The sequence below is a fragment of the Ranitomeya variabilis genome, chromosome 5 (genome assembly GCF_051348905.1).
Source record: "Ranitomeya variabilis isolate aRanVar5 chromosome 5, aRanVar5.hap1, whole genome shotgun sequence".
In the NCBI taxonomy this organism is placed as follows: Eukaryota; Metazoa; Chordata; class Amphibia; order Anura; family Dendrobatidae; genus Ranitomeya; species Ranitomeya variabilis.
Window position 1 is genome coordinate 59,496,876 of NC_135236.1, and position 25,825 is coordinate 59,522,700.

The 25,825-nt window shown below is 46.1% G+C and overlaps 6 non-coding genes across 6 annotated transcripts; 5 read left to right on the top strand and 1 right to left on the bottom strand.

Moving 5' to 3' along the window:
- Window positions 1-999: 999 nt before the first annotated feature.
- TRNAK-UUU (transfer RNA lysine (anticodon UUU)) lies at window positions 1,000-1,072 on the top strand. The gene has a single exon. It is a non-coding gene; the product is annotated as a tRNA-Lys (tRNA).
- A 4,390-nt stretch (window positions 1,073-5,462) lies between these two features.
- TRNAE-CUC (transfer RNA glutamic acid (anticodon CUC)) lies at window positions 5,463-5,534 on the top strand. The gene has a single exon. It is a non-coding gene; the product is annotated as a tRNA-Glu (tRNA).
- A 12,472-nt stretch (window positions 5,535-18,006) lies between these two features.
- Window positions 18,007-18,078, top strand: TRNAE-CUC (transfer RNA glutamic acid (anticodon CUC)). The gene has a single exon. It is a non-coding gene; the product is annotated as a tRNA-Glu (tRNA).
- Window positions 18,079-18,552: 474 nt separating this feature from the next.
- Window positions 18,553-18,624, top strand: TRNAE-CUC (transfer RNA glutamic acid (anticodon CUC)). The gene has a single exon. It is a non-coding gene; the product is annotated as a tRNA-Glu (tRNA).
- Window positions 18,625-21,467: 2,843 nt separating this feature from the next.
- On the bottom strand, window positions 21,468-21,540 carry TRNAK-CUU (transfer RNA lysine (anticodon CUU)). The gene has a single exon. It is a non-coding gene; the product is annotated as a tRNA-Lys (tRNA).
- Window positions 21,541-25,752: 4,212 nt separating this feature from the next.
- TRNAK-UUU (transfer RNA lysine (anticodon UUU)) lies at window positions 25,753-25,825 on the top strand. The gene has a single exon. It is a non-coding gene; the product is annotated as a tRNA-Lys (tRNA).

Sequence of the window (25,825 nt, forward strand, 5' to 3'; positions counted from 1 at the left end):
CATCTACTTCTGGTCTCGGTGTCGCTCCAGTCGTCTTCTGCTAGTTGTGTGACCGGGCAGATCGCTCCAGTGTTTACTGCGCAGACCAGAATTAACTTCTCAAAGAAAACCTAGGAGCAGCAGAGCAAAGCTCACATGGACTGATGGTAAAGGGTCGACCAGACTGGGACAAAAACAGCCAGCACTCAGACCAAAGGCATTCAATGGGGCAGTGCAGATGAGCGATTAGTTTCACTGACCGGATCTGGGTGTGAAAGAAATTACAGCATGGTCTAGTGTCAATCAATCAAATAAGACTGGGCAATCCAAGTCTATGGGGGCAAAAAAAAAAATTGGATGCCAAAGACGCAATACAAAATTTGATTTTTACGGATAGATCGCACTTCTGTAACATAGGGACTGTGTAAATAGTGCTGTAAATTATTAATAGCTGCTGCTGTAATACACGTGATCTTATAAGGACAGCATACAAACAAATGAGAAAACAAAATTGTCCCATTTTTCTGGATGAAACTCTGACCGTTATTATTATACGCATGTGTAAACTCGCTCTAAGAGCTTGTGACCGTTAGCTCCTACAAAGTACCATAATATGTTGTGTAGATAATTGTAATGCCCTTGTAGGATCAACTACACTACTGTATGGGCATGCAGGTAGTAGGAAGCTGCCCTGGGTGTCCTGACCTAAATACACTTAAAATGGGCACCACAGTACATTTTTGGAAAGGGTTAAATGTTTCTGAGCAACCGATCTCACACCACCAATACATAGGTAGTGATGCCCCACATCCAAAATATTGGAGACTAATGCTGCAATTATTTTCACGTGAATATTTGGTTTGTGTAAAAAAAAAAAAAAAAAAAAGGTCAGAATAACATTTAGCTGAGTAATGAAAGATTTCCCAAACAGTACTCACAAAAGAATCTCTGGATGTGTTCCTGCAGCTCTGGATGTGTTCCTGCAGCCTCACAATAGTGTCATTAGCAGTTATTTACAGAGCCCGGATAGCTCAGTCGGTAGAGCATCAGACTTTTAATCTGAGGGTCCAGGGTTCAAGTCCCTGTTCGGGCGGAAGTGTTCTTTATATAATTCTAGTTTACAAAATTATCAAAATGAATAATATTGTAAAGTGCCTTTCAATGATTTAACCTTTTAAGCACAACATGACCAAGCCAATTTTTACAATTCTGACCACTTTCATTTTATGAGGTTATTTCTCTGGAACGCTTCAACGGATTCCACTGATTCTGAGGCTGTATTTTTTTTTACATATTGTACTTCACATATGACTTGCTTTTATTTATGAAAAAAAACAAATTTGGCAAAAATTTTGAACATTTTGCAATTTTAAAACTTAATTTTTGTGCCCTTAAATCAGAGGCGGGTGACAAAAATAGTTAATAAATAATATTTTCCACATTTCAACCTTACATCAGCACAATTTTGGAAACATAATTTTATTTTGTTAGGATATTATAAGGGTTAAAATTTGACCTGCGATTTCTAATTTTTGCAACAAAATTTATAAAACCATTTTTTTAGGGACTACCTCACATGTGAGTCAGTCAATAGACAGAAAATTCCCAAAAGTGACACTATTCTAAAAATTGCACCACTCAAGGTGCTCAAAACCACATTCAAGAAGTTTAGTAACCCTTCAGGTGCTTCACGAGAACTAAAGCAATGTGGAAGGAAAAAAAGAACATTTTAATTTTTTCACAAAAAATGTATATTAGACCCAAACTTTTTTATTTTCACAAGGGTAATGGGAGAAAATAAACAACAATACTTGTTGTGCAATTTCTACAGACTACGCCGATATCCCGTATGTTGGGGAAAGCCACAGTTTGTGTGCATGGCAGGGCTCAGAAGGGAGCACCGTTTGACTTTTTGGACACGTTTTGACTTTTTTATAGCGTTTGAAGACCCCTGTTGTATGTAATAGTGGAAACCCCCCAATTCTAATCCCAACCCTAACACAGCCCTAGCCGTAACTCCAATCCCAATCTTAATCACAACCCTAGCCACAACCCTAACACCAACCCCAACCGTAACCCGTACACAACTGTAACCCCAACACAACCCTAACCCTAGCCCAGCCCTAAGCCTAGCCCAACCCTAGCCCCAACCATATCCCTAACCCCAAACCTAACCCTAACTGCAAAGAATGGGAAAAAAATATTTTTTATTTTATTACTTTTACCTAAGTGTCACAGGGTTATTGCAACAGAGCGGAGCCAGAAAACCACAGCATTTGGTTGCTCCTACTTCGCCGCTGAGAAGAAGCACTTCAGTTTATTAAACTTTTATTTCTTTCAGCAGAACAGGGGTTAATCAGCCATGTTGGAGATTCCTATGTTCAGCTGTGCTTGGTTAGCCACTCCTTTTCCCTATAAAATCTGGGTTCTATTGTCAGAGATAGCACTTGCTGAATGACAAAAAGGAGAAGTTGGCTTGAGAAGGAGTGCTGGAGGAGGTACAGTATAAGCGACTGTTGTTTGGTTTGTATGCTTGGTAAGGCTGCGTGTCCACGTTCAGGATGGCCGGCGGTATCGCTGGAGCGGCGAAGCCGCTCGGCGCTAAGCCCCGCCCCCTTCTGGGACGCAATGATGCCGGATGTGTTAACTGTACACATCCGGGATCATCGCCCCCCTCCCATAGCGCCCTGTGTTATGCCTTGCGGGGACGCTGCGTCCCCGAAAGGTGTACGGACATGCTGCGATCTGAAAAGACGCGCAGCATGTCCGGAGTCACAGGCCCGCCGCGTGCGGGTTTCCACGCATAGTGGACACGGGATTTCAAAAAATCCCCTCCACTATGCTGGAACATCTGGACGCTGCGTGTTTGACGCTGCAGCTCTGTGCAGCGTCAAACAAGCAGCGTTTACTGACCGTGGACACACACCCTCATTCTTTATCCTTCCGTTTTTCTTTCTTCCCCTTCCTGCACACTCTTGTGGATTCCTCTGTTATATGTGAGTGAATATTTTGTGTGTGTGTAGCTTTCAGTTTACCCTTGTGTGTGTTGCCCTGTTTGTCAGGTTAGTATACTGTGGTGCACAGTAACACCCCTTCATCCCTGGGTGGGGGAAAGGGACAGACAAAAGGCTAACTTAGGAGATAAAGCAAGGGCGGAGGCCCTGGCGTCTTCACCGTCTGAAGTATCCCGGGGAACAGGGCGAGCTAGTGAGCCACCTATTTTTAGGGCCAGGAAAGGAGCCCCTGGCCCCGGTTCACTCGAAAGCTGAGTCGTGAGACTAAGGAGGTGACAAAGGGGGGTTTAATTTACTATTGTTTTTCATTTTGATCACTGTGATAGACCCTAGTAGAAGTAGCGAAGTCACAATCAACCCTTTAACGAGTCGTGCAATATGACTTAGGATAAAAGCCAAATCAGTATCTCAATTCGCAGACACGGTGTTTCGGGCTGTTGGCCCTTGTCAGTGTAAAGCATGAGAACTGATTTGGCTAGGTGAGAGGCTCTGGACTGGGGTCTAAGGGGTAACGTTTCTCCTTATGGAGAGTGACATACCAGCTGGCTTGTCAAGGTAAGGAGGCTTATTCGCCTCTGGGAAATTAAATATGCAAATTGCCTCTTCTGAGGCGAATAAGCCTCCTTACCTTGACAAGCCAGCTGGTATGTCACTCTCCATAAGGAGAAACGTTACCCTGCTTGTTTATGATTAGATTTTCCTATGGATAGAACTTCATATTTAGACAAACCTTATCAGCTATGTGTTGTTTTTTTTCCCCTGTAATAATCCATAACAAAGTTTAAATATGAATATTATGTTCGAGTCTCTGCGGCTGCATGATTTGCGGTTGTTGGATAGTCTCAACACATGCGGGAGTTTTGCCAGTTTGTTACGCAATCCCCTCATGTGTTGTGTCTAACAATTGCTAATCATGCAGGATTATATATCTACTATATAATTGTCTAAGGGTCACTTCCGTCTGTCTTTCTGTCTGTCACGGATATTCATTGGTCGCGGCCTCTGTCTGTCATGGAATCCAAGTTGCTGATTGGTCATGGCAAAACGCCCACGACCATTGCCACGACCAATCAGCGACGTGCACAGTCTGGCAGAAAATGGCCGCTCTTTACTCCCCGCACTCACTGCCCAGCGCCCGCATACGCTGTCCGGTCACCGCTCACACAGGGTTAATGCCGGCGGTAACAGACCGCGTTATGCCGCGGGTAACGCACTCCGTAACCCCTATTAACCCTGTGTGTCCCCAATTTTTTACTATTGATGCAGCCTATGCGGCATCAATAGTAAAAAAATGTAATGTTAAAAATAATAAAAAAAACAAAAAACCTGCTATACTCACCCTCCGTAGTTCGCCGAGCCGCTCGCGCCAGCCCCATCTTCCATTCCCGGCGATGTATTGCGAAACTACCTAGAAGACTTAGCGGTCTCGCGAGACCGCTAAGTCATCTGGGTAATTTCACAAAGCATCCTGGGAAAGGAAGATGGCAGCCGGCGCCAGCAGCTCGGCGGAGCTTCGGTGGATCCCAAGCGTCAGTAACCGCTTCCTGGATCCAGGCGCCAACGGAAGGTGAGTATATAACTATTTTTTATTTTAATTATTTTTTTTTAACAGGGATATCATGCCCACATTGCTATATACGTGGGCTGCGCAATATACAATGTGGGCTGTGCAATATACTACGTGTGCTGGGCAATATACTACATGGGCTGCGCAATATACAACGTGGCCTGTGCAATATACTACATAGGCTGGGCAATATACAACGTGGGCTGCGCAATATACGTGGCCTGCGCAATATACTGCTTGGGCTGCGCAATATACTACGTGGGCTGCGCAATATACAACGTGGCTTGCGCAATATACAACGTGGGCTGTGCAATGTACTACGTGGGCTGTGCGATATACTACGTGGGCTTCGCGATATACGTGAGCTGCACGATATACTACGTAGGCTACGCGATATACTAAGTGGGCTGCGTGATATACTATGTGGGCTGCGCGATATACTACGAGGGCTGCACAATGTACTGCGTGGGCTGCGCAATGTATTGCATGGGCTGCGCAATGTACTGCGTGGGCTGCACAATATACTACGTGGGCTGTGCTATACACTACGCATACATATTCTAGAATACCCGATGCGTTAGAATCGGGCCACCATCTAGTATATATATATACATATATATATATATGCAAGCACATTCATAATATCGGAGCACGTTCACTCATCACCAATGAATAATTTAATGTTATTAATTCTTTTAGCTTTCTTTCTCTAGGTGATGTTCTGCTTTCATCAGATAATCTAACTAAATACAGAATCAGGATCACGGCAAGAGGGAGAAGGATATTGTAAGAGTGGATATATTCTTTTCTTTTTTGGATATTTGAGTATGATACAGCCAATCTATAGTAGAAATCCATCAGTCTCAGGTCCTGGCACACATCACATAGTAAATCTATCAAGTTCCCTGGTGGTCTAGTGGTTAGGATTCGGCGCTCTCACCGCCGCGGCCCGGGTTCGATTCCCGGTCAGGGAAGTTGCTTTTTGTTTTATTTTCCCTGCTGATGTTGTTCAGCTTTCATTAGATATTGTGCCTAAATACAGTGAAGAGAAAATACAAATGTCCCCGAGAAACTACAAGTCAGGAAGGATTCCACTATCCAATCACTAGTAACAGCCAGGTGTTCACATTTCTTTTTGTGTTACTGATCAAATCACTTTCATCTGCTTTTCCTCTCAACAGGATCCAGCTGTGAAGGAATTTAGACAACAGTTAAATGCAATGGGGGAGGGGAGACAAAGACAAAAGGTACAAGATTCCACCTATGAATTAAGGTACCTTCACACGAAACGACTTTACAACGAGAACGACAACGATCCGTGACGTTGCAGCGTCCTGGCTAGTGATATCGTTGTGTTTGACACGCAGCAGCGATCTGGATCCTGCTGTGATATCGCTGGTCGTTGAATAAAGTTCAGAACTTTATTTGGTCGTCAGACCGGCGTGTATCATCAGGTTTGACACCAAAAGCAACGATACCAGCGATGTTTTACGCTGGTAACCAGGGTAAATATCGGGTTACTAAGCGCAGGGCCGCGCTTAGTAACCCGATGTTTACCCTGGTTACCAGCGTAAAAGTAAAAATAACAAACAGTACATGCTCACCTGTGCGTCCCCCGGCGTCCGCTTCCTGCTCTGACTGTGAGAGCCGGCCCTAAAGTGAAAGTAAAAGCACAGCGGTGACGTCACCGCTCTGCTGTTAGGGCCGGCGCTCACACAGTACAGGAAGCGGACGCCGGGGGACGCGCAGGTGAGCATGTACTGTTTGTTATTTTTACTTTTACGCTGGTAACCAGGGTAAACATCGGGTTACTAAGTGCGGCCCTGCGCTTAGTAACCCGATGTTTACCCTGGTTTCCCGGGGACCTCTGCATCGTTGGTCGCTGGAGAGCTGTCTGTGTGACAGCTCTCCTGCGACCAAACAGCGACGCTGCAGCGATCGGCATAGTTGTCGCTATCGCTGCAGCGTCGCTTCGTGTGAAGGTACCTTTAGACCTTCATTCACACCCGCGATGGCTGACGCTTTGATAGTGTATTTTTGTTTTTTTTCTTGCATTTTTTGCTGTTTTTGTCTTTCCACATTTGTCTCTTGTGCGTGCTGATAAAGTTTAGAGACAAGAAAAAAAATCATTCTACTTCATCAGGTTTTGGCATAAGAACCACAGCGAAACCTGCTACCTGAATTTTTTCTCCACCCATTACTTTCAATGGATGAAAAACGCTGAAACAAGTGGCTGCAAAAACTAAGCAAAGCACTAAATACTGAGGACAAAAAAAAAAAAATGGAATCTCATTGACTTTGTTGGCACTGTAAAACACAGCTGAAAATTTGCATAAGGCCTGTCCCACACGTCCAGATAATTCCGGTACCGGAAAAAATCGGTACCGGAGTTATCCGTGTCCGTGTGCCCGTGAGCTCACGTAGGCCATACGTGCGGCACACGTGTGCCGCCCGTGTGCCGAGTGGGTACCACACGGAGCGTGCAGGAGACAGCGCTAAAGTTTAGCGCTGTCCCCTGCATCGTGCTGAAGCCGCGATTCATATCTTCTGTGCAGCAGCATTTGCTGCATAGAAGATATGAATAATAGTGTTTAAAAGAAAGATCTATCTGTCCGCAGCCCTCCAACCCCCTGTGCGCCCCCCCGCTGTTCTGAAAATACTCACCTGCTTCCCTCGTTGGCTGTCGCTGCTTCCTGTCCTGGCCGCGCACCTTCTACTGTATGCGGTCACGTGGGGCCGCTCATTTACAGTCATGAATAGGCGGCTCCACCCCTATGGGAGGTGGAGCCGTATATTCATGACTGTAATCGGCGGCCCCACGTGACCGCATACAGTAGAAGGCGCGGCCAGGACAGGAAGCAGCGACAGCCAACGAGGGAGGCGGGTGAGTATTTTCAGAACAGCGGGGGGCACACAGGGTGGACAGATAGATCTTAATAATAATAATAATAATAATATCTTATTATAATAAGATCTTTCTTTTAAACACTCTTATTCATATCTTCTATGCAGCAAACGCTGCTGCACAGAAGATATGAATCGCTGCTTCAGCACCATGTGGGGGGGGACAGCGCTTACTAGAGCGCTGTCTCCTGCACGCCACACGGAGAACGTCCGTGTGAGGTACGTGTTTTACACGGACCCATTGACTTTAATGGGTCCGTGTAATACGTGCGCTCCCACGAACACTGACATGTCTCCGTGTTTGGCACACGGAGACACGGTCTGCAAAAAATCAATGACATCTGCACAGATGCATTGATTTTTATGGGTCTACGTGTGTCAGTGGCTCCGATACATGAGAAAACTGTCACCTCACGTACCGGAGCCACTGACGTGTGAAACAGGCCTTAAAAAAAGCAGCAAAAATGCCAAGTGTGAACATACTCTAAATCCCATCCACTTTGCTGTAACTGTAAGGCCAGCATCACACTCGGCGTAAGACAATACGGTCTGTATTTTACGGCCGTAGTACGGCCGTAATACGGAGAAATGTTCCCAAAATAGTGATCCGTAGGCAGGGTGTGTCAGCGTATTTTGCGCATGGCATCCTCCGTATGTAATCCGTATGGCATCCGTACTGCGATATTTTCTCGCAGGCTTGCAAAACCGATATCTAATGGATATATGTGCTCAAATGTTCGGGAAAACATATATACGGTGTATGTATCTATAATATAACGCTGGGAGCGTCACTCTGTCCGAAGCCTCTATAGACTGCGCAAGCGCCGGCGCAGTCTGGACCGCACAGAGCGACGCTCCCAGGAGATCGCGGTATGCGTAAGCGCTGAACGCACACCGCGATCTCCACCGGACAAGCAGGGACGAGCCAGGAGGCGGAGGGTGAGTATACTTACCTGACCCGTTCCACCGACGCGCTTCCGGGCCGTGACTGTCCCCCTGTTCCCGGAATCGGCGCCTGCGCAGTCCGCGCTTTCCGGCGCCATTTTCTTGAAGACACATTGCAGTGTCTTCAAGAAAATGGCGCCGGAAAGCGCGGACTGCGCAGGCGCCGACTCCGGGAGCAGGACCAAGAAAATGGCCGCACCCAGCACCGCCGCCGCGCCCAGCACAGCCACGCACAGCACAGCCGCCCACAGCAACGCACAGCCGCCGCACCCAGCACAGCCGACCATAGCCGCCCACAGCCACGCACAGCCGCCCGCTGCACCCAGCACAGCTGCCCACAGCCACCCATAGCCACGCACAGCCGCCGCACCCAGCACAGCCGACCACAGCCACGCACAGCCGCCGCACCCAGTACAGCCGACCATAGCCGCCCACAGCCACGCACAGGCGCCCACAGCCACGCACAGCCGCCCGCCGCACCCAGCACAGCTGCCGCACCCAGCACAGCTGCCCACAGCCACGCACAGCCACCCATAGCCACGCACAGCCGCCGCACCCAGCACAGCCGACCACAGCCACGCACAGCCACGCACAGCCGCCCACAGCAACGGACAGCCGCCGCACCCAGCACAGCCGCCGCACCCAGCACAGCCGCCGCACCCAGCACAGCCGCCGCACCCAGCACAGCCGCCCACAGCCACGCACAGCCGCCGCACCCAGCACAGCCACGCACAACCGCTGCACCCAGCACAGCCACCCACAGCCGCCGCACCCAGCACAGCCGCCGCACCCAGCACATCCGCCGCACCCAGCACAGCCGCTGCACCCAGCACAGCCGCCACAGCCACGCACAGCCTCCGCACCCAGCACAGCCACGCACAGCCGCCTACAGCCACGGACAGCCGCCGCACCCAGCACAGCCACCGCACCCAGCACAGCCGCCGCACCCAGCACAGCCGCCCACAGCCACGCACAGCCGCCACACCCAGCACAGCCACGCACAGCCTCCCACAGCCACGCACAGCCGCTGCACCCAGCACAGCCACCGCACCCAGCACAGCCGTCCACAGCTGCCGCACCCAGCACAGCCGCCCGCACCCAGCACAGCCACGTCACATACAGCCGCCCGCACTCAGCACAGCCACATACAGCCGCCCGCACTCAGCACAGCCGCCCGCACTCAGCACAGCCGCCCGCACTGATGGGGGCGCAGGATGGAGCAGCACGTGATAGGATGGGGGCGCAGGATAGGAGCACATGACAGGATGGGGATGAGGATGGAGCAGCACATGACACGGTGGAGTGGCACATGACAGGATGGGGGCGCAGGATGGAGCAGCACATGACACGGTGGAGCAGCACATGACAGGATGGGGGCGCAGGATGGAGCAGCACATGACAGGATGGGGATGCAGGATGGAGCAGCACATGACACGGTGGAGCAGCACATGACAGGATGGGGGCGCAGGATGGAGCAGCACATGACAGGATGGGAGCAGCACATGACAGGATGGGGGCGCAGGATGGAGCAGCATATGACAGGATGGGAGCAGCACATACCAGGATGGAGACCATATTCCAATATAAATGCTCGCCACCCGGGCGTAGAACGGGTTCAATAGCTAGTATATATATATATATATATATATATATATATATATATATATAGTCTGTATTTATATTTACTACCGCGCGATATCTGTGAAAAGCCGGTAATTCAATTGCCGGCTTTTCATTTCTCCTTCCCAAACCCGACAGGATATGAGACATGGTTTACATACAGTAAACCATCTCATATCCCCATTTTTTTTGCATATTCCACACTACTAATGTTAGTAGTGTGTGTATGCAAAATTTGGGCGCTGTAGCTGCTAAAATAAAGGGTTAGATGGCGGAAAAAATTGGCGTGGGCTCCCGTGCAATTTTCTCCGCCAGAGTGGTAAAGCCAGTGACTGACGGCAGATATTAATAGCCAGGAGAGGGTCCATGGTTATTGGCCCCCCTGTGGCTAAAAACATCTGCCCCCAGCCACCCCAGAAAAGGCACATCTGGAAGATGCACCTGTTCTGGCACTTGGCCACTCTCTTCCCATTCCCGTGTAGCGGTGGGATATGGGGTAATGAAGGGTTAATGCCACCTTGCTATTGTAAGGTGACATTAAGCCAGATTAATAATGGAGAGGCGTAAATTATGACATCTATCCATTATTAATCCAATTGTTTGAAAGGGTTAAAAAACACACACACACATGATTTAAAAGTATTTTAATGAAATAAACACAGCGGTTGTTTTAATATTTTATTGCTCTCTCAATCCATTTGCAGACCCTCGCTTGGCAAAACAATAAACCCACAATATACATACCTTCTGCTGACCCGTCACGTCCCACGAGGTAATCCATCTGAAGGGGTTAAAATATTTTACAAGCAGGAGCCCTGCTAATGCAGCTGTGCTCGTGCTTGTAATTCCCCAGCGAATGAAGGAAATGTAGGTCATTGACCTACATTTCCTTCAGTCACGGTGATGCGCCCCTGCTGGATGTTCTCATGAACTGCAGCCTGGGAACTTTTTCCCACGCTCCAGGTCATATGAGGACATCCACCAGGGGGCGCATCACTGCGACTGAAGGAAATGTAGGTCAATGACCTACATTTCCTTCATTCGCCGGGGAATTACAAGCACGAGCACAGCTGCATTTGCAGGGCTCCTGCTTGTAAAATATTTTAACCCCTTCAGATGGATTACCTCGTGGGACGTGACGGGTCAGCAGAAGGTATGTATATTGTTGGTTTATTGTTTTGCCAAGCGAGGGTCTGCAAGTGGATTGAGAGAGCAATAAAATATTAAAACAACCGCTGTGTTTATTTCATTAAAATAATTTTAAATCATGTGTGTGTGTGTTTTTTAACCCTTTCAAACAATTGGATTAATAATGGATAGGTGACATAATTGACGCCTCTCCATTATTAATCTGGCTTAATGTCACCTTACAATAGCAAGGTGGCATTAACCCTTCATTACCCCATATCCCACTGCTACACGGGAATGGGAAGAGAGTGGCCAAGTGCCAGAATAGGCGCATCTCCCAGATGTGCCTTTTCTGGGGTGGCTGGGGGCAGATGTTTTTAGCCACGGGGGGGCCAATAACCATGGACCCTCTCCTGGCTATTAATATCTGCCGTCAGTCACTGGCTTTACCACTCTGGCGGAGAAAATTGCGCGGGAGCCCACGCCAATTTGTTCCGCCATTTAACCCTTTATTTTAGCAGCTACAGCGCTGAAATTTTGCAAATACACACTACTAACATTAGTAGTGTGGAATATGCAAAAAAAAGGGGATATGAGATGGTTTACTGTATGTAAACCATGTCTCATATCCTGTCGGGTTTAGGCAGGAGAAATGAAAAGCCGGCAATTGAATTACCGACTTTTCACTAACACCGCTGCGTATTTCTCGCAAGTCACACTGCTGATCCGTGTGGAATCCGTATTTTTCTCGCCCCCATAGACTTTCATTGGCGATTTTTTTGCGCAATACGCTGACAAACGCAGCATGCTGCGATTTTGTACGGCCGTAGAAAGCCGTATAATACTGAACCATAATATACGGCTGATAGGAGCAGCCCCATTGAGAATAATTGTGCCGTTTATTTTGCGAGTTTTACGGACGTATTTTCTGTGCTCTTACGTCCGTAAAACTCGCCAGTGTGACGCCGGCCTAAGACACTGAGCTTTGGATGCAGCAAAAACACCCAGCATCAAAAATTCACTAAAAACTCATCGTGGACACAAGGTCTTACACTCAAATTTCTAGAACCAATAGGAAATGATCAGCAAAAACGCTACGATGAACATACCTTAAGAGTCATCCACATTGCTGGAACTGTAAGACACTGAGTTTTTATGCAGCAAATATACCCAGCGCCAAAAACTCATTGTGGGCACAAAGTCTTACATTGTAATTTGTAGAATCAATAGGAAATGATCAGGGACAACATTCTTGATAAATTAATCAAAAATATTTTTTATAATTGCAAGTCACTAGATCAATCTTCTGTATTACAGGTCCTTCTCAAAAAATTAGCATATAGTGTTAAATTTCATTATTTACCATAATGTAATGATTACAATTAAACTTTCATATATTATAGATTCATTATCCACCAACTGAAATTTGTCAGGTCTTTTATTGTTTTAATACTGATGATTTTGGCATACAACTCCTGATAACCCAAAAAACCTGTCTCAATAAATTAGCATATCAAGAAAAGGTTCTCTAAATGACCTATTACCCTAATCTTCTGAATCAACTAATTAACTCTAAACACATGCAAAAGATACCTGAGGCTTTTAAAAACTCCCTGCCTGGTTCATTACTCAAAACCCCCATCATGGGTAAGACTAGCGACCTGACAGATGTCAAGAAGGCCATCATTGACACCCTCAAGCAAGAGGGTAAGACCCAGAAAGAAATTTCTCAACAAATAGGCTGTTCCCAGAGTGCTGTATCAAGGCACCTCAATGGTAAGTCTGTTGGAAGGAAACAATGTGGCAGAAAACGCTGTACAACGAGAAGAGGTGACCGGACCCTGAGGAAGATTGTGGAGAAGGACCGATTCCAGACCTTGGGGAACCTGAGGAAGCAGTGGACTGAGTCTGGTGTGGAAACATCCAGAGCCACCGTGCACAGGTGTGTGCAGGAAATGGGCTACAGAGAAGCAGCACTGGACTGTTGCTAAGTGGTCCCAAGTACTTTTTTCTGATGAAAGCAAATTTTGCATGTCATTCAGAAATCAAGGTGCCAGAGTCTGGAGGAAGACTGGGGAGAAGGAAATGCCAAAATGCCTGAAGTCCAGTGTCAAGTACCCACAGTCAGTGATGGTGTGGGGTGCCATGTCAGCTGCTGGTGTTGGTCCACTGTGTTTCATCAAGGGCAGGGTCAATGCAGCTAGCTATCAGGAGATTTTGGAGCACTTCATGCTTCCATCGGCTGAAATGCTTTATGGAGATGAAGATTTCATTTTTCAGCATGACCTGGCACCTGCTCACAGTGCCAAAACCACTGGTAAATGGTTTACTGACCATGGTATTACTGTGCTCAATTGGCCTGCCAACTCTCCTGACCTGAACCCCATAGAGAATCTGTGGGATATTGTGAAGAGAAAGTTGAGAGACGCAAGACCCAACACTCTGGATGAGCTTAAGGCCGCTATTGAAGCATCCTGGGCCTCCATAACATCTCAGCAGTGTCACAGGCTGATTGCCTCCATGCCACGCCGCATTGAAGCAGTCATTTCTGCCAAAGGATTCCCGACCAAGTATTGAGTGCATAACTGAACATTATTATTTGATGGTTTTTTTGTTTGGTATTAAAAAACACTTTTATTTGATTGGACGGGTGAAATATGCTAATTTATTGAGACAGGTTTTTTGGGTTATCAGGAGTTGTATGCTAAAATCATCAGTATTAAAACAATAAAAGACCTGACAAATTTCAGTTGGTGGATAATGAATCTATAATATATGAAAGTTTAATTGTAATCATTACATTATGGTAAATAATGAAATTTAACACTATATGCTAATTTTTTGAGAAGGACCTGTATACACAAGTGTGGATGTTTCTGGAATGAGAAAAGTAAGGCAAGTGATTCTATGTCAAATCAACGTCGCCCAACGTGGGGCTCAAACCCACGACCCTGACATTAAGAGTCTCATGCTCTACCGACTGAGCTAGCCAGGTTACATGGTCAATACAACAAGTCAATCTCCTGGGGAAAAGTTTTTGAGTTCCGAGAAAACATTTTTGTATTTCATGCCCCGAGTGGCATCACTAATGCACGTTTCCTATCTGTAGTAGAACACTGACTGGTCTCCATCTACTTCTGGTCTCGGTGTCGCTCCAGTCGTCTTCTGCTAGTTGTGTGACCGGGCAGATCGCTCCAGTGTTTACTGCGCAGACCAGAATTAACTTCTCAAAGAAAACCTAGGAGCAGCAGAGCAAAGCTCACATCTACTGATGGTAAAGGCTTGTTCAGACTGGGACAAAAACAGACAGCACTCAGACCAAAGTCATTCAATGGGGCAGTGCAGATGAGCGATTAGTTTCACTGACCGGATCTGGGTGTGAAAGAAATTACAGCATGGTCTAGTGTCCATCAAATAAGACTGGACAATCCAAGTCTATGGGGGCAAAAAAAAAAAGAATTAGATGCCAAAGACACAATACAAAATTTGATTTTTACGGATACATCGCACTTATGTAACATATGGACGGTGTAAATAGTCCTGTAAATTATTAATAGCTGCTGCTGTAACACATGTGATCTTATACGGACAGAACATGGACAAGTGAGAAAACAAAATTGTCCCATTTTTCTGGATGAAACGCTGACCGTTATTTTTATACGCGTGTGTGAACTCACCCTAAGAGCTTGTGACCATTAGCTCCTACAAAGTACCATAATATATTGTGTAGATAATTGTAACCCCTTTGTTATGTCCCATGTCCCATGAGTGAGACATTTTACAGACTGTCCTGTACATTTTACATGCTGTATTGCAGTTCTCATATTGTTTATTGTTGCTATGTGTTCCTGTGTTTTGCATAGCTGAAATCCTCCCTTTCCATGAAGTTTGCCCCTTCTGTCTCCCTCTGCTGGGTGTCATGTCACTTCCTTCTTCTCCCTGTGTCTTAGTCTCCATCTTGGCTTCATTAGAGGCACATGTGCTTTCAGCCTGTCTGAAGAAAGTCTTTTTTACCTGCTGCTGATTGTATGCATTCATCAAGAATTCTTAAAGAAATCAAAGTCTCTTCTGGATTCTTCATAACATGTGTGCTGCAGCTAAGTTAAGCTATCTGCGACCATTGCCAATTGTAAGTAAGGTGAAGAGATTCAGCATCTCACAGAGCCATATTTGCAGCCACAGGCCCCGGGGACAGAATAGTAAAAAAGACTTACCAGATTCATTTGTAAAGCCACCCACAGCTTCTATAAAGCTACAGAACTTCCTGCAGAGCATCCGCTCTCAGCATATAAGAGACTATACAGCTCCCCTTCTCCCTGTGAATCAGGATGGCTGAAGGAATGACTACACGGTCTCTGCCAGACCCATTGTTGGAGGAAGAGTGCATAGAACTTGATCCACCATCTAGTGAGAAGGCTAGACATCCCACAAAGCCCACATGGAAAGTAAGGAAGAATCTAGAATCCAGTAAGCGTGATCTTCTTCGTGCTATAGCAGAGCTATGGCATGAACTTAATCCACCATCTAGTGAGAAGGCTAGACATCCCACAAAGCCCACATGGAAAGTAAGGAAGAATCCAGAATCCAGTAAGCGTGATCTTCTTCGTGCTATAGCAGAGCTATGGCAAAAACTGCTGAGTCACATAGACAGCCTGTCTCTCGAACGACCACCAGAGGGAACCCTTGCACAACTGTGTTCAGATTTTCAACTGTATGCAGAAAAGGCAGATCAGTGCACCTCCCTGTTACAGAGACTTAACCCGTCAGTTCCCTGCAAGGAGCTGCAAGCTTTCCTACAACTTAACTCTGAGAGAGAAAGCACGGTGGGCGATATAAAAGCCAAGACAGAGGCAAGAATCGAGCTAATAGCCGAGATGTCATCTTGTATTTCCAGCTCAGCCAAACAATCATCTAAGTCACGCTCTTCAAAATCATCAACCCTCAGCGAACAGCTCGTAAGAGCACATGCAGAAGCTGAGGCCATTAAAAACAGTGTTTGGTTGCTCCTACTCCGCCGCTAAGAAGCACTTCTCCGGTTTATTAAACATATTTATTTCTGCCAGCAGAAAAGGGGTTAATTAGCCATGTTGGAGATTCCTGTGTTCAGCTGTGCTTGGAAAGCCACTCCTTTTCTGTATAAAATCTGAGTTCTATTACCTTGTCCTTGTCAGAGATAGCACTTGCTGCATGACAAAAAGGAGAAGTTGGCTTGAGAAGGAGTGTTGTTTGGTTTGTATGCTTGGTAATTCTTTATCCTTCCCTGTTTTTCTTTCTTCTCCTTCCTGCCCACCCTGGTGGATTCCTCTGTTATATGTGAGTGAATATTTTGTTTGTGTGTAGCTTTCAGTTTACCCTTGTGTGTGTTGCCCTGTTTGTCAGGTTAGTATACTGTGGTGCACAGTAACACCCCTGCTTCCCTGGGAGGGGGAAAGGGACAGACAAAAGGCTAACTTAGGAGGTAAAGCAGGGCAGAGGCCCTGGCATCTTCACCATCTGAAGTATCCTGGGGAACAGGGCGAGCTAGGGCGACACCTATTGTTAGGTCCAAGAAAGGAGCCCCTGGTCCCAGGTCACTCGAAAGCTGAGTCGTGACACTAAGGAGGTGACAAAAGGGGGTTTAATTTACTATTGTTTTTATTTTGATCACTGTGATAGACCCTATCACAGTGATCAAAATGAACCAATAGGAAAAATCTATTTTTGCCGGGTACCGGCTGGCTGATCTCGGCAGGTGCACTGTGCATGCACTCGCCATTTTTATCCAGGAAGAAGAGGTCGGGGGCAAAGGGACAGAGCTGGTGGGTCCAGGGATTGTGGAGGTACCAGGGGGGGGGGGCACGGGGGACGCTAGATCATAACAGAGGAGAGAAATGAATGAGAAATTGGACTTTTTATTATTCTTTTTTTGCCCCAAGACTGTGGATGGTAAAAGCTGGCACGAATCATCTTCTCAAGGGGCAAGTGTCAGCTGATGAAAAGTTGCAGACTCAGCGCCGAAGCCCACAGCAAACAAAAGGAGGCCACCTTAGATGTAAATATATGCCTAAGGTGGTAAATGGGTTTTCCAATGAACAAAGTTGATTTTAATGAATAGATCTTGGAATAATAATAATTTCCACATTTGGATGTGTTTAAATAAAATGTTCCTGTGCTTATAAATGTGTCCCTGCTGTGTTCTGTGTAATGGCCGTGTCTACAGGGACTTGGTCTGATCATAGCAGAGCTCCTGGGCAGGGGAGGAAGCAGAAGACTATACCCTATTGATTGACTATTTCACCTCTAATGAGAAGTAAAACACAAATGTCGCAGCTAAACTATAAGTGAACAAAGCAATAATGTACAATAAAAAATGATATTGTGTTAGCCGGAAAAATGTAAATACTTTTATTCCCAAAAGTATCCTAGGAGTGATACCTGTATTGGCTCACCAGAACAATCATATTTGCAGCTTTCAGAGCACAGACACCCTGACAGTGCCCCAGCCAATCAGTGAGCTCAGCGTCTCTGAAGTGGGCAGTCCGTCTACATGGGCAGTCGCTGAGCGGCCGAGACTGGTCCATGGACTGGGGGAAGGTGAGCAAAGAATGGTTTGTTTTTTCAACAATCTGCAGCCAAAGAACATTTCTGTTAACAATAACACATGGCAACAATGTACCAGAAAACAATGGAGTAAAGAGCCCGGATATCTCAGTCGGCAGAACATCACAGCAGATGCCTACTTTATAAAAAAGTTTGTGTGCTTTCTCACAAAGTATCAGCATATCTGTGTGGATAATTTTACCTCTGCTGTATTTTTTTTGTGTTGTCAGTAGAAGAGTGATAAATCATATACATGGCAAAGTTACAACTTCCCTGGTGGTCTAGTGGTTAGGATTCAGCGCTCTCACCGCCGCGGCCCGGGTTTGAGTCCCGGTCAGGGAAACTTAGTTTTTTTTTCCCCTGTAATAATCCATAACAAAGTTTAAATATGAATATTATGTTCGAATCTCTGCGGCTGCATGATTTGTGGTTGTTGGACAGTCTCATCACATGTGCGGGAGTTGTGCCTGTTTGTTACGCAATCCCCTCACGTATTGAGTCTAACAAGTGCTAATCATGCAGGAATATATACAAATATACACACAATCACACTAATAATATCCGAGCACGTTCACCAATGAATAATTTAATGTTATTAATACTATTTTTTTAGTTTTGTTTCTCTAGGTGATTTTCTGCTTCCATTAGATAATCTAACTAAATACAGAATTAGGATCACGGCAAGAGGGAGAAGGATATTGTAAGAGTGGATATATTCTTTTCTTTTTTGGATATTTGAGTATGATGCAGCAGATCTATAGTAGAAATCCATCAGTCTCAGGTCCTGACACACATCACATAGTAAATCTATCAAGTTCCCTGGAGGTCTAGTGGTTAGGATTTGGCGCTCTCACCGCCGTGGCCCGGGTTCGATTCCCAGTCAGGGAAATCGCTTTTTGTTTTATTTTCCCTGCTGATGATGTTCAGCTTTCATTAGACATTGTGCCTAAATACAGTGAGAAGAAAATACAAATGTCCCCGAGAAACTACAAGTCAGGAAGGATTCCACTATAAAATCACTAGTAACAGCCAGGTGTTCACACTTCTTTTTGTGTTACTTACTGATCACATCACTTTCATCTGCATTTCCTCCCAACAGGATCCAGCTGTGAAGGAATTTAGACAACAGTTAATGCAATGGGGGAGGGGAGACAAAGAAGAAAGGTACAAGATTCCACCTATGAATTAGACCCTCATTCACACCCACGATGGCTGACGCTTTGATAGTGTATTTTTGTCTTTTCTCACTTTTTTTGCTCCATTTTTGTCTTTCCACATTTGCCTCTTGTGCGTGCTGATAAAGTTTAGAGACGAGAAAAAAAATCATTCTTACATTCTTACAATACTTCATCAGGTTTTGGCATAAGAACCACAGAGAAACCTGCTCCCTGAATTTTTTATCCACCCATTACTTCCAATGGGTGAAAAACACTGAAACAAGTGGCTGCAAAAACTAAGCAAAGCACTAAATACTGAGGACAAAAAAACCAAAACAAGGGATCTCATTGACTTTGTTGGCACTGTAAAACACAGCTGCAAATATGCATTAAAAAAGGAGCAAAAACGCCAAGTGTGAACATACTCTAAATCCCATCCACTTTGCTGTAAGGCCATGTTCACACTTTGCGGGTTTTACCGCGGATCCGCGGCGATTTTGATGCTGCGGGTCCGTAGCAGTTTCCATAGTGTTTACATTTACATGTAAACCCTATGGAAACCGCAATCCGCTGTGCACATGCTGCGGGAAAAACCGTGCAGAAACGCTGCGGTTTACATTCCGCAGCATGTCACTTCTTTGTGCAGAATCACTGCGATTCTGCACCCATAGGAATGCATTGATCCGCTAACTTCCCGCACGATGCGGGAAGATAATGTGCAGATGGTACCCGGGGTGGAGGAGAGGAGACTCTCCTCCAGGCCCTGGGAACCATATTTGTGTAAAAAAAAAAAAAGAATTAAAATAAAAAATAATGCTATACTCACCTCTCAGCGCTGCACGCGGCCGTCCGGTATCAGGGTTGGTGTACGAGCAGGGCCTGCGGTGACATCACGAAGGTCCTTCTCGCACAGGATCTTTGGAACCGGACCGCTGCGTGCAGCGCCGAGGAGATCCGGACGTCAGAGGGTGAGTATAACCATTTTTTATTATTTTTAACATTATTATTGATGCTGCATATTGCTGCATATGCAGCAACAATAGTATAGGATTAAACCCGCAGCGGAAACCGCAAAACAAACCGCGATAAATCTGCAGGGATAACCGCAGCGGTTTTGCCCTGCAGATTTATCAAATCCACTGCGGGAGAACCCGCAGAGGATCCCGCAAAGTGTGAACATAGCCTAACTATAAGGCTACTTTCACACTAGCGTTAACTGCAATCCGTCACAATGCGTCGTTTTCCAGAAAAAACGCATCCTGCAAAAGTGCTTGCAGGATGCGTTTTTTCCCCATAGACTAACAGTAAGCGACATATTGCGACGGATTGACACACGTCGCAACCGTCGTGCGATGGTTACGCTGTGCTGTGGCAGACCGTCGGCACAAAAAACGCTACATGTAACGTTTTTTGCCGCCGACGGTCCGCTTTTTCCGACCACGCATGCGCGGCCGGAACTCCGCCCCCACCTTCCCGCACCTCACAATGGGGCAGCGGATGCGCTGGAAAAATGCATCCGCTGCCCCCGTTGTGCGGCGCAGAGAACGCTAGCGTCGGTAGCCCAACGCTAGTGTGAAAGTAGCCTAAGGGTATGTTTCCACGGTCAGGAAACGCTGCTTTTTTGACGCTGCGCAGAGCTGCAGCGTCAAAAAAGCAGCGTCCAGATGTTCCAGCATAGTGGAGGGGATTTTATGAAATCCCGTGTCCACTATGCATGGAAACCCGCACGCGGCGGCCCTGCGACTCCGGACATGCTGCGCGTCTTTTCAGATCGCAGCATGTCCGTACACCTTGTGGGGACGCAGCGTCCCCGCAAGGCATATCACAGGGCCCTATGGGACAGAGCGATCATCCCGGATGTGAAGAGTTAACACATCCGGCATGATCGCGTCCTATTAAGGGGGCGGGGCTTAGCGCCGAGCGGCTTCGCCGCTGCGGCGATACCGCCGCCCATCCGTACCGTGGAGACATACCCTTACACTGAGCTTTGGATGCAGCAAAAACACCCAGCATCAAAAATTCACTAAAAACTCATCATGGATACAAAGCCTTAGGCTACTTTCACACTAGCATCGGGAACAACCCGTCGCTGTGCGTCGGGCCGCCGTTCCCGACGCTAGCGTGGTCTCCGCCGCACAACGGGGGCAGCGGATGCATTTTTCCCACGCATCCGCTGCCCCATTGTGAGGTGCGGGGAAGTGCGGGGAGGTGGGGGCGGAGTTCCGGCCGCGCATGCGCGGTCGGAAAAAGCGGACCGTCGGGAGCAAAAAACGTTACATGTAACGTTTTTTTCTCCCGACGGTCCGCTACCACACGCCCAAGCGTCGCAGAACGGACGCAACGTTTGGCAATGCGTCGCAGATGCGTCGCTAATGTTAGTCTATGACGAAAAAACGTATCCAGCAAGAACTTTTGCTGGATGCGTATTTTCGGCAAAACGACGCATTTGCGACGTATTGCAGTTAACGCTAGTGTGAAAGTAGCCTAAGACTCTAATGTCTAGAATCAATAGGAAATGATCTGGAAGTCCGCAGAGGAGGAGATGAAGGTTTACAAGAAATTGTCAAAATACGTCGCCCAACGTGGGGCTCGAACCCACGACCCTGAGATTAAGAGTCTCATGCTCTACCGACTGAGCTAGCCGGGCTTCTTGGTGAACATAGCATATCAATCTCCTATAGTAGAGTTTTGTGTTCTGGTATCTTACCATTTGGGTGGGTTTTCTTTAATTTCCTACCCCGAGTGGTGTCACTAATGAACGTTTCCTGCACCTTATTTCATACCAGATCCTGTTCTAGTGTCTTTGTTAAATCAAATAAGACTGGAAAATTCAAGTCTATGAGTGCGCAAAAATAAAGTTAGATGCATCGCACTTCTGTAACATAGGGACGGTATAAATAGTCCTGTAAATTATTAATAGCTATTGCTGTAAAAAACATGATCTTATACAGACAGTTCACAGACACGTGAGAAAAAAAAAATTGTCACACTTTTCTGGATGAAACTCTGATCGTTTTTTGTTTTTATACGTCTGTGTGAACTTGCCCTCAGAGCTTGTGACCATTAGATCCTTCAAAGAACCATAATATTTTGTGTAGATAATTATAACGCCCTTTTATATGGGCATGCAGGTTGTAGGAAGCTGCTCTAGGTGTCCTGATGAAAATACACTTGGGGTATGTGTCCACGGTCAGGTTTGCTTCAGGCTTTGGTCAGGATTTTATGCAGGTAAAATCCTGACCAAAAAAGCACCTGAGGTCACTGGCAAGTCACCTGCGGTGTTCCTGCGTGTTTTGCTCATTGTAGCAACATGCTGCGTTCTGAAAAAACGCAACGCATGTGCGTTTTTGCGGGAATTCCGCATGCATTTTTTAATGCACAGTGGAGACGGGATTTCATTAAATCCCCTCCACTATGCTGTAACATCTGGACGCTGCGTTTTTGACGCTGCGGCTCAGCGCTGCGTCAAAAACGCAGCGTTTCCTGAACGTGGACACATACCCTTAAAGGGAACCTGTCACCCCCAGGTGTTTTTAACTAAAAGAGACACCTTGTGCAGCACTAATGATGCATTCTGTCAAGGTGGCTCTTTTATTTGAGGTCCCTTCCAACGCTAAAATATTTATTTTTATAATTTTCCCCTTATACATGTAGTCTGTCCGGGGGGCATGTCTTTTCCCCCCGAACACTACCGCCTCCCAGCCATCACTCATTTCCTCCATGTGCCAGGCGCCGACTCCTCTGCAGTCATTAATGTCCCCGGCACTTTTTTTTTCGGGAATGCGCAGTTTGCGCTGCCCTTCGACTCCCATCACATAATGGGAACTTACAGCGCAGGCGCCAGGGACGTTAATAAAGGCAGAGGAGGCGGCGCCCGGTGCACGGAGGGGCTGAGGGATGGCTGGGAGGCGTTTGTGTCAGGGGGAAAACACATGCCCCCCGGACAGACTACAGGTATAAGGGGCAAATTATAAAAACAAATATTTTAGCGTTGGAAGGGACCCCAACTAAAAGAGCCACCTTGACAGAATGCAGCATTAATGCTGCACAAGGTGGCGCTTTTAGTTAAAAATGCCAGGGGGTGACAGGTTCCCTTTAAAAGCAGTTAAAAAAAATTATAAAATTGGCACAAAAATGTCCATCAAATTGGGCACCGAAGGGTGTTATTGAAAGGGTTAAATGACTCTGGGCCACTGATCTCACACTATTTCATAGATAGTGCTGCCCCGCATTAAATTCCGGTCACTCCAGGCAGGCCCAAATGGGTTATGGGAATGAGAACTGGCATCAAAGTGGCAAATAGCAAATTTTCCCAGATTTTAATAACTAGTGTTTTTAAGGGGTTAAATGACTTAAGACCACTGATATCTCACCACCATTACATAGAGAGTGAAGCCCCACATCAAGATCAGATCATTCCCGCCTGGCCCAAACCGGTTCAGGGTATCAGAACTGGCAACAAAGTGGGCAAATAGCTAATTCTCACAAATTTGAACCACTGGTGTTTTTAAGGGGTAAATGCATTTGGGTCACTGATCCCTCACCACCATTACATAGACGATGCTGAAGTTGGTTTCTTACTCGGCAATTTGTTTTCTGTATTTTTTTTACATGTTTAACAACAAAAATAACATTAATAAGAAACCAACCTCAGCCCCGAATAAGAAACTGGATGAACAAAATACCAACTTCAGCTCCGAATAAGAAACAGGACGAATAAGAAGCCAACTTCAGCTCCGAATAAGAAACTGGACGAATAAGAAGCCAACTTCAGCTCCGAATAAGAAACAGGACGAATAAGAAGCCAACTTCAGCTCCGAATAAGAAACTGGATGAATAAGAAACCAACTTCAGCCCCGAATGAGAAACTGGATGAATAATAAACCAACCTCAGCTGCGAATAGGAAACAGGACGAATAAGAAATCAACTTCAGCTCCGAATAAGAAACTGGACGAATAAGAAACCAACTTCAGCTCCGAATAAGAAACTGGATGAATAAGAAACCAACTTCAGCTCCGAATAAGAAGCTGGACGAATAAGAAACCAACTTCAGCCCCGAATAAGAAACTGGACCAATAAGAAACCAACTTCAGCCCCGAATAAGAAACTGGACCAATAAGAAACCAACTTCAGCTCCGAATAAGAAACAGGATGAATAAGAAACCAACTTCAGCTCCGAATAAGAAACAGGATGAATAAGAAACCAACTTCAGCCCCGAATAAGAAACTGGACCAATAAGAAACCAACTTCAGCTCCGAATAAGAAACAGGATGAATAAGAAACCAACTTCAGCCCCGAATAAGAAACAGGATGAATAAGAAACCAACTTCAGCTCCGAATAAGAAACAGGATGAATAAGAAACCAACTTCAGCTCCGAATAAGAAACAGGATGAATAAGAAACCAACTTCAGCTCCGAATAAGAAACAGGATGAATAAGAAACCAACTTCAGCTCCGAATAAGAAACAGGATGAATAAGAAACCAACTTCAGCTCCGAATAAGAAACAGGATGAATAATAAACCAACTTCAGCTCCGAATAAGAAACTGGACGAATAATAAACCAACTTCAGCCCCGAATAAGAAACTGGACGAATAATAAACCAACTTCAGCCCCGAATAAGAAACTGGACGAATAATAAACCAACTTCAGCTCCGAATAAGAAACAGGATGAATAAGAAACCAACTCCAGCCCCAAATAAAAAACTCGATCAATAAGAAACCAACTTCAACATTATCAGATTCCCTTTAAAAACAAAAACATTTTAGTTTTAAAACAATATTTTGTTTTTTCTTCTGTGCTATTCTTTACATTAATAATAAAACAACCTTACGCTCGCCTCCTGCACCAGTGACATTTTAGCAATGTCCGTGTCGGGTCTCTCGATGCTCCCCTGACTTAGTTATACCGGCTGCTGATGGGCTCTAGCACTCTTCACTCGGACGTCCTACTGAAGTGTTAGTGAAGCAGCATATCTGTGGGAACTGATTGGCTGCAGCGCTCATGTGGCATCAAAAAATTTTATTGGATACATGCAAACACTTTAAATTGTACCATAAAGCTCAGACAAGCATGTGCAATTTTTTTTTCAATTTTCATCCTGAAAAAAAAAAATTATTACTCATCTGTATTGCCATCCGTTTTTCTATATCGGAAGTTGTTAAAATTTACAGGACCAGAAATAGTTACCTATGTCAATAATGGCAATGTATCAGTAAAAGTCAGATGTTAGGCTACTTTCACACTAGCGTCGTGCAGTGCACGTCGCTATGCGTTGTTTGGTTGATAAAACGCATCCTGCAAAAGTGCTTGCAGGATGCGTTTTTTCACCATTGATTTGCATTAGCATCGCATTGCGACGCTTTGCCACACGTCGCAACCGTCGTGCGATGGTTGCGCCGTGTTATGGCGGACCATCGGCTGCAAAAAACATTACATGTAAGTAACGTTTTTTGCTGCCGACGGACCGCCATTTCCGACCGAGCATGCGCGGCCGGAACTCCGCCCCCACCTCCCCGCACCTCACAATGGGGCGGCGGATGCGCTGGAAAAATGCATCCGCTGCCCCCGTTGTGCGGCGCATTCACTGCTAGTGTCGGTACGTCGGCCCGACGCACTGCGACGGGCCGAGTACGACGCTAGTGTGAAAGTAGCCTTACACTGCCGATGGGTACAGAATCTGACTTTTTTGCATACGAATAAACTTGCATAGTCAAGCCTCATCCAAAATATGGGAGACTAGTGCACACAGATTTTTTTCATGTGAATGTGAGACTTTCCCCAACACTACTCAGACGGAACCTGTGAATGTGTTTCTGTAGCCTCACAAAAGTGTCAAAACCAGCAAACTACAGAAGCCCGGATAGCTCAGTCGGTAGAGCATCAGACTTTTAATCTGAGGGTCCAGGGTTCAAGTCCCTGTTCGGGCG